The sequence below is a fragment of the Chinchilla lanigera genome, unplaced genomic scaffold (genome assembly GCF_000276665.1).
Source record: "Chinchilla lanigera isolate Chin_1 unplaced genomic scaffold, ChiLan1.0 scaffold00115, whole genome shotgun sequence".
Lineage (NCBI taxonomy): Eukaryota > Metazoa > Chordata > Mammalia > Rodentia > Chinchillidae > Chinchilla > Chinchilla lanigera.
Genome location: NW_004955516.1, coordinates 983,353 through 990,471, shown reverse-complemented (window position 1 = coordinate 990,471; position 7,119 = coordinate 983,353).

Below are 7,119 nucleotides of genomic sequence, written 5' to 3'. Positions count from 1 at the left end.
CATACAAGAAACACATTTAATTCAAAGAGAAAATCATCGATGAAAAGTCAAAAAATGGAAAACAATACTCCATGCAACAGGAACCCATAAAAAATCAGATATAACTATTCTATTTGCAGGCAAAGTAGATTTCAAGCCAAGACTTTAAGAGAGACAAACAAGGTCACTATCTCCTTGTTAAGGGAATAATCCAAGAGGAAAAGATAACAATCATAAATATACATGCACCAAATACCAGCACACACAACTGTATAAAACAAATATTAATGGACATGAAAAATCAAATAAGCACTAATACAATTATAATGGGGGACTCAATACATCACTGTCACAAATACACACATCAACTAGACAAAAAATTAACAGTGAAGTATTAGAAATGAACCAAACTTTTGAACAAATGGACTTAGTAGATGTCTACAGTGTTCCACTCCACAACATCAAAATACATTCTTCTCAGCTGCAAACAGGATGTTCTCCAAAATAGACTATATACCAGCTCATATAACATTCTTAAGTAAATACAAAAGAATTGAAGTTATCCCATGCGTATTATCAGACTATAGAGCAATGAAATTGGAAATAGCAAAAGAAACTACAAGAATTTCATAAACGTGGAAATTAAATAACACCCTCCTGAACAACCAATAAGTCACAGATGAAAAATTTACTTTCTACAATTAACAATAATGCCAATAAAACATACAAGAACTTGTGGGACAGAGAAAGTAGCCCTATGAGGGACATTTATAGCAGTGAATTCCCATATCAGGAAAACAGAGTGAGTTCAAGTAAACAACTTAATGTTGAACCTCAAGCTTCTAGTAAAAGAAGAGCAAGTCAAACCCAAATCCCATCTGAGGAAGGAAATTATAAAGATCAGAGCAAAAAAAATAAAAAAATACAAAGAATCAATGAATCATCTGGGCATGATGGCGCACATCTGTAATCCCAGCACTCAGGAGTCTGAGGCAGGAGGATCACTGCGAGTTCGAGACCAGCCTGGGCAACAAAATGAGCTCAAGGCCAGGCTGAACTGCACAGAGAGACCCTGTCCCAAAAAGACAAAAAAAAAAAAAATCAATGAATCAAAGTGTTTATTTAATCAAAAGATTAAATAAAACTGACAAACCCTTAGCCAACCTTATCAAAAAAAAGGAAAGAAAAGACTATGCAATTAGGAGTGAAAAGGGTAAAATCACAAGAGATCCTGCAGAAATCCAGAAGAGCATCAATACCAATTTTGAGAAATTTTAATTAGACTCTAATTAGATGGAAAACGCAGAAGAAATGGATAGATTCCTACATACATATGAATTACCAAAGCTGAATTGAGAAGATAATAAAAATAAAAGAATAAAAATAAGAATAAAAATTTTAAATAAATCAATATCAATCAATGAAATTGAAGATGTAATTAAAAACCTATGCCAGGCATGGTGGCACATGCCTATAATCATAGCACTTGGAAGGCGGAGGCAGGAGGATTGTTGCGAGTTCAAGGCCAGCCTGGGCTACAAAGTGAGTTCAAGACTAGCCTGAACTGCATAGGGAGACCTTGTCTCAAAAAGACAAACAAACAAACAAATAAAAACCTACCAACAAAGAAAAGTTCAGCTCCTGACAGATTCACTGCTGAATTCTACAAGAGATTTAGAGAAGACCTAATTCTGCTACTTCTCAAACACTTTAATGAAATTGAAAGGGAAGCAATACTCCCAAATTCATTCCAGAAAGCAAATGTTACTCTGTTACCAAATCCAGAGTAGGATCCAATCAAAAAACAGAAGTACAAGCCAATCTCCCTAAAGAACACAAAAAATCTTCAATAAGATACTGGCAAACAGAATTCAGAAAATCATCAAGAAGATTATACACCATGATCAAGTAAGATTTATCATAGGGATGCATAGATGGATCAACACACACAAATCAATAAATGTAATACACTGTATTAACAGAGGCAAGGACAAAAACTATATGGTCATCTCAATAGACGCAGAAAAAGCATTTGACAAAAGCCAACACCCATTCATGATTTTAAAAAAAAACCTACAGAAAATTAGAATAGATGGTCTTCATCTCAATCTGATAAAAGCCATCTATGACAAACCAACAGCCAACATCATAGTAAATAGACAAAAACTGAAAGTGTTCACTCTAAAATCAGGAATAAGACAGGGATGTCCACTGTCACCACTCTTATTCAATATAGTTCTAGAAACATTAGCCAGAGCAATCAGACAAGAGAACAAAATGAAAGAAATAAGGTTAGTAAATGAAGAATTTAAATTATCGTTATTTGCAGGTGACATGATACTCTACATAGAAGGCCTCAAAACACCAGAAGTCTTCTAGATTTAATAACCAAATTCAGTAGCATAGCTGGATACAATGTCAACACTCAAAAATCAGTAGTCTTGGGGCTGGGGATTTAGCTCAGTGGCACAGCGCCTGCCTGGCAAGCTCAAGGTCATGAGTTCTATTCCCAGTACCAGGAGAAAACAAACAAAAAATCAGTAGTCTTTCTATACACAAATAACAAACTCAGAAAGAGAGAAATTAGGGAAACAACACCTTTCACAATAGCATCCAAAAAATGAAATACGTAGGAATCAATCTAATGAAGGATGTAAAAGACTTCTACATTGAAAATTACTGTACTCTGAAAAAGGAGATTGAAGAGAATATCAGAAAATGGGAAGACATCCCTTGTTCTTGGATAGGAAGAACCATTATAATGAAGATGGCCATACTTCCAAAATTACTGGACAGATTTAATTCAATCCCAATCAAAATTCCAGTAGTATATTTCACAGAATTAGAGAAAATAATACTAAAATTCATTTGGAACCAGAATAGACCTAGAATAGCAAGGCAATTCCGGGTAACAAAGTCAAAGCAGGAGTCATCACAATCCCTGACTTGATACTGTACTACAAAGTTACTGTGACAAAACCAGCATGGGGGCGGGGGATTTAGCTCAGTGGCATAAGCACCTGTCTGGCAAGCGCAATGTCCTGAGTTCAATGCCCAGTACCAAAAAAAAAAAAAAAAAAAAAAAAAAAACAGCAACAACAACAAAAAAAGACCCAGCATGGTACTGGCAAAAACAAAACAAAACAAAACAAAACAAAAACAGACCCAAGGATGAATGGAACAGATTAGAAGATGCTGAAACAACTCCAGACATACTCAGCTACCTTATCTTTGACAAAGGAGCCAAACACGTCCACTGGAAGAAAGGCAGCCTCTGTAATAAATGGTACTGGAAAAACTGGCTCTCCACATGCCAAAGAATACAACTAGACCTATATCTTTCACCATGCCTGAAACTAAAATTGAAATGTAGCAATATTAAAACAGAAACACTAAATCTGATGGAAGTTAGAATAGGTAGAACTCTTGAAGACATTGGTGTAGGCAAAGACTTTATGAACAAAATCCCAGTTTTACAAGAACTATCACAAAGAATTAACAGCTGGGATCTCATCTTATTAAAAAGATTTTGGACAGCAAAAGAAACTATCAACAGAGTGAAGAGACAACCCACGGAGTGAGAAAAAATTTTTGCCAGCTGTTCCTCAAAGGACTAGCATCTAGACTATAGAAAGAACTCAAAAAACTCAGAACCCCCCAAATTTAAAGACCTAATCCAAAAATTGGCTTTGAAATTAATACACTTCTCTGATAAAGTAGAAATAGCAAATAAATATATGAAAAAATGTTCAGCATCACTGGTCATTCGAGAGATGCAAATTAAAACAACACTGAGATTCCATCTCACTCCGGAAAGACTGGCTATTATCAAGAAATCAACCAATAGCAAATTCTGGTGAGGTTGTGAGGAAAAAGGAACACTTCTCCACTGCTGGTGGGAGTGTAGACTGGTGCAACCTCTGTGGAAATCAGTGTGGAGATTTCTCAAAAAACTAGGATTAGAGGTCCCATTGGACCCAGCTAGACCCCTTCTTGGTATCTTCTGGAAGAATTAAAAGCATCATACCACAGCAATACATGCACACTCATGTTTATAGTGGCACAGTGCATAAAAGCTAAATCTTGGAAACAGCCCAAATGTCCATCAACTGATAAATGGATAAACAAGATATGGGTTTTTCTTACACAATGGAGTATTACTCAGCCATAAACAAGGATTATCTTAAGACATTTCTAGGTAAACAGACACACCTTGCGAACACACACTTATGTGAAGTAAATTGGACACACATGTGTAAATGCAGCATAGTTTCTCTGGTGTGAGAAACCAAAAGTGCAAATAAAGACCAAAATATATAATAGATATTGAGAAACAGGAAGAAAATGTTCAAATAGGGAGGGGAACTAGGAAAGGGGAGGGGTAAAGGAAGGAAAGGAAAAGAAAAAATGAGAAAAGAAAGAAAAAATGGAAATGAAAGTTTTATAAATAAGGAGGGGAAGAGGAGTTGAAAGGAGATTAAGGGGATGGAAGGAAAAAAGAATCAAGTTATATCATGTACAGGTACAAATTCCCTATGACAAATGATCATTATGTATACCTAACATGTACAAATAAACTTAATTTTGAAGAAAAATATCAAGGGCTGGGTATATGGCTCAACATTAAAGTGCTTGCCAAAAGTATTCAAGACCCTGAGTTTAATCCCCAGCACCACAAATAAAAAAAGAATGTAAATAAAATAAAAATAATGCAAGCACATTTTGCTTTGTTCCAAATCAAGAATAAACTATTTAAACTTTCTCAACTTTCTACACTTGCTTTATAAATTGAGTTAACATTGCTTTCCTAACTCCATATATATTATGTATGAGAAGAACTAAATGGAATGATAATAAATTTTCTTCTAGAGTTTAATTTTATGCAATTTGGGAAGGTACTGGCGATTGAACCCTGAACCTACATACTGAGCTACATCTCTCGCCCTTTATTTTTTTTGTTTTACAGACAGGGTTTCACTAAGTCATTAAGTTGCCCAGGCTGGGTTTGAATTTACAGTTCTCCTACCTCAGCCTCCAAGAGTGCTGGGGTTACAATTGTGCACCACCACACTTGGCCTATGAAATTCTTAAATTGCTACAAATCCTAAGGATTGAATTGCTAGCTAAAACTGAAATTTCCAGACTTTAATTTGAATACCTTGGATAAAAAGACTGTTAATCAGTAAACTTTGGACAAATTAGAAACTGGCAATTTATAAGTAAAAAACAGATAGAACACTGGTCACTCATAGTTTTTTATTCTTATTTCCTAGAGTGGCACTGTCCTTATCAAGCATGTATTTAGGAAATGTACAGAGCACTATTGGAATCCTAAAATCCACAATTAGCAAAGCTCTCAGAAACTCCTTGAATATCTGCGACCTAAAGTATTGCCATTATCTTTGATGGCAATAAGATCTGTCCCCTCTGGGAGGCACAAATTATCTCCTTCTGAGTTAATAAAGAAAGTACAGTATTTACAGTCTTAAACTCTACCCTACTGTAAGCTAATATGGCTAATTTCTGCAGCCACCACCTCTAGTTTTATCCCCAACAGGTACAAACTGCTTTTTCCAAACACCCCACTTGGGCTGCGGGTGTGGCTCCGTGGTAGAGAGCTTCCAAGCCTTCTCAGGAGGCTCGGGCTCCGTCCCCAGCACTTAAAAACAAAAAACAAAAACCCTGTAACTTCTTAGGAACTCTGCAGAAACTGCTGCCTGAGAAGTGTACAGCGTTAGCCCGAGTTGAATTTTCTGATTATTCAGCAGGCTTTTTCTTTCCTGTTAGTATTTACATTCTACTCCGCAGTAACCAACTAAAAGCCTTCTCAGTACATTCTCTCTTATCTTCACCTGCTGGCTTTCGATTTCTGATAGTCTTCCCAAGTTTAAGAAAGACAAGTTAAAAAATTTAAAAATACAAATCACTCTGATCACTCTAGTTTTTCTCTCAGACCGTACCTATTGCTCTGAATCTATTTGCTGACAAAAAAATCTCATCATCATTTCCTTAAACATTTTAGAAGATAATTCCTTTTGGAGGCCCTTCTGGTTGTTATGTTCTTTGAATCATTAATTCCAAATTTGGTCTCATAAAAATTGTTTCAGGGCTGAGGGTGTAGCTCAGTGGTAGTGTGCTTATTTACAAACATGAGGCCCTAGGTTCAGTCTCTGGTACTACACACACACACACACACACACACACACACACACACAGCTCGGACATCCACAAGATGTTGCAGAGGTTCATAGCAAGGATTTGGTGTTCTGGTGAACATAAACATCATACAGGGCTGCTCTGTGATAGTAAGGGATCAAAGCAAAAATAAAACATTATCCAAATCACAAAAATGACCAAACATCACCCTGTCCTGGATTATCTGAGTGCTGATTCTTTATCAATCACAATACTCTCCTTGCCTTCTAGATAAGGACTAAAATACCCAATCATAGAAGTATCCTTACTTCTTGACAACCTCCAGTCCTCAGACGCTCCCCCCTAAATCACTGAATAAGAGGCCAAATCCTATCATTGGTTTTTGCTAAGACTCTGTTACTGTGATTGCAATGGCAATAGAAACACTGAAATGTTACCCAGGATTTGGAGGCAGATTTATCTGATGTCGGATGGGCCCTGACAAGGAATCAATTATCCTTCAAAATCTCGGGCCTGGAAGGCTCAGGGAGGGAGGTTTTTATGGAGTTGCAGGCAAGAAGCAGGGTACTTGGCTGCTTTGATTGGTTCTTACAAAATGCATCACAGTGAGCAGCTGTGCATCAGAGTGACCAGGCATTTCTAAGAAACAAAAGTAGCAGGAACTATAACAAGAACTGTTACCTGGGCAACCAACAGGGCCTGAAATATACTGGTGGGAGGGGGCATTTTCTGCTACATGATGTCCTATGGTTCCCCAGGATATGTATTGCAAGGAGTCAGCGAACACAGATTTGTTTGACTAGAGCTGATCTTTGAGTGAAAGGCATTTATATTGTAATCAAATTCTCACTTGAAGACTTAGCCTCAGAGAGTCTATAACACAGCAGGAAAGACAGACAAACCAACGGTGCTCAGTGAGTGGGATGAGCAGTATAATAAAGTGGAAACAAGACACTGTAAGAGCAATAGGTCAGAGAGCCAGGT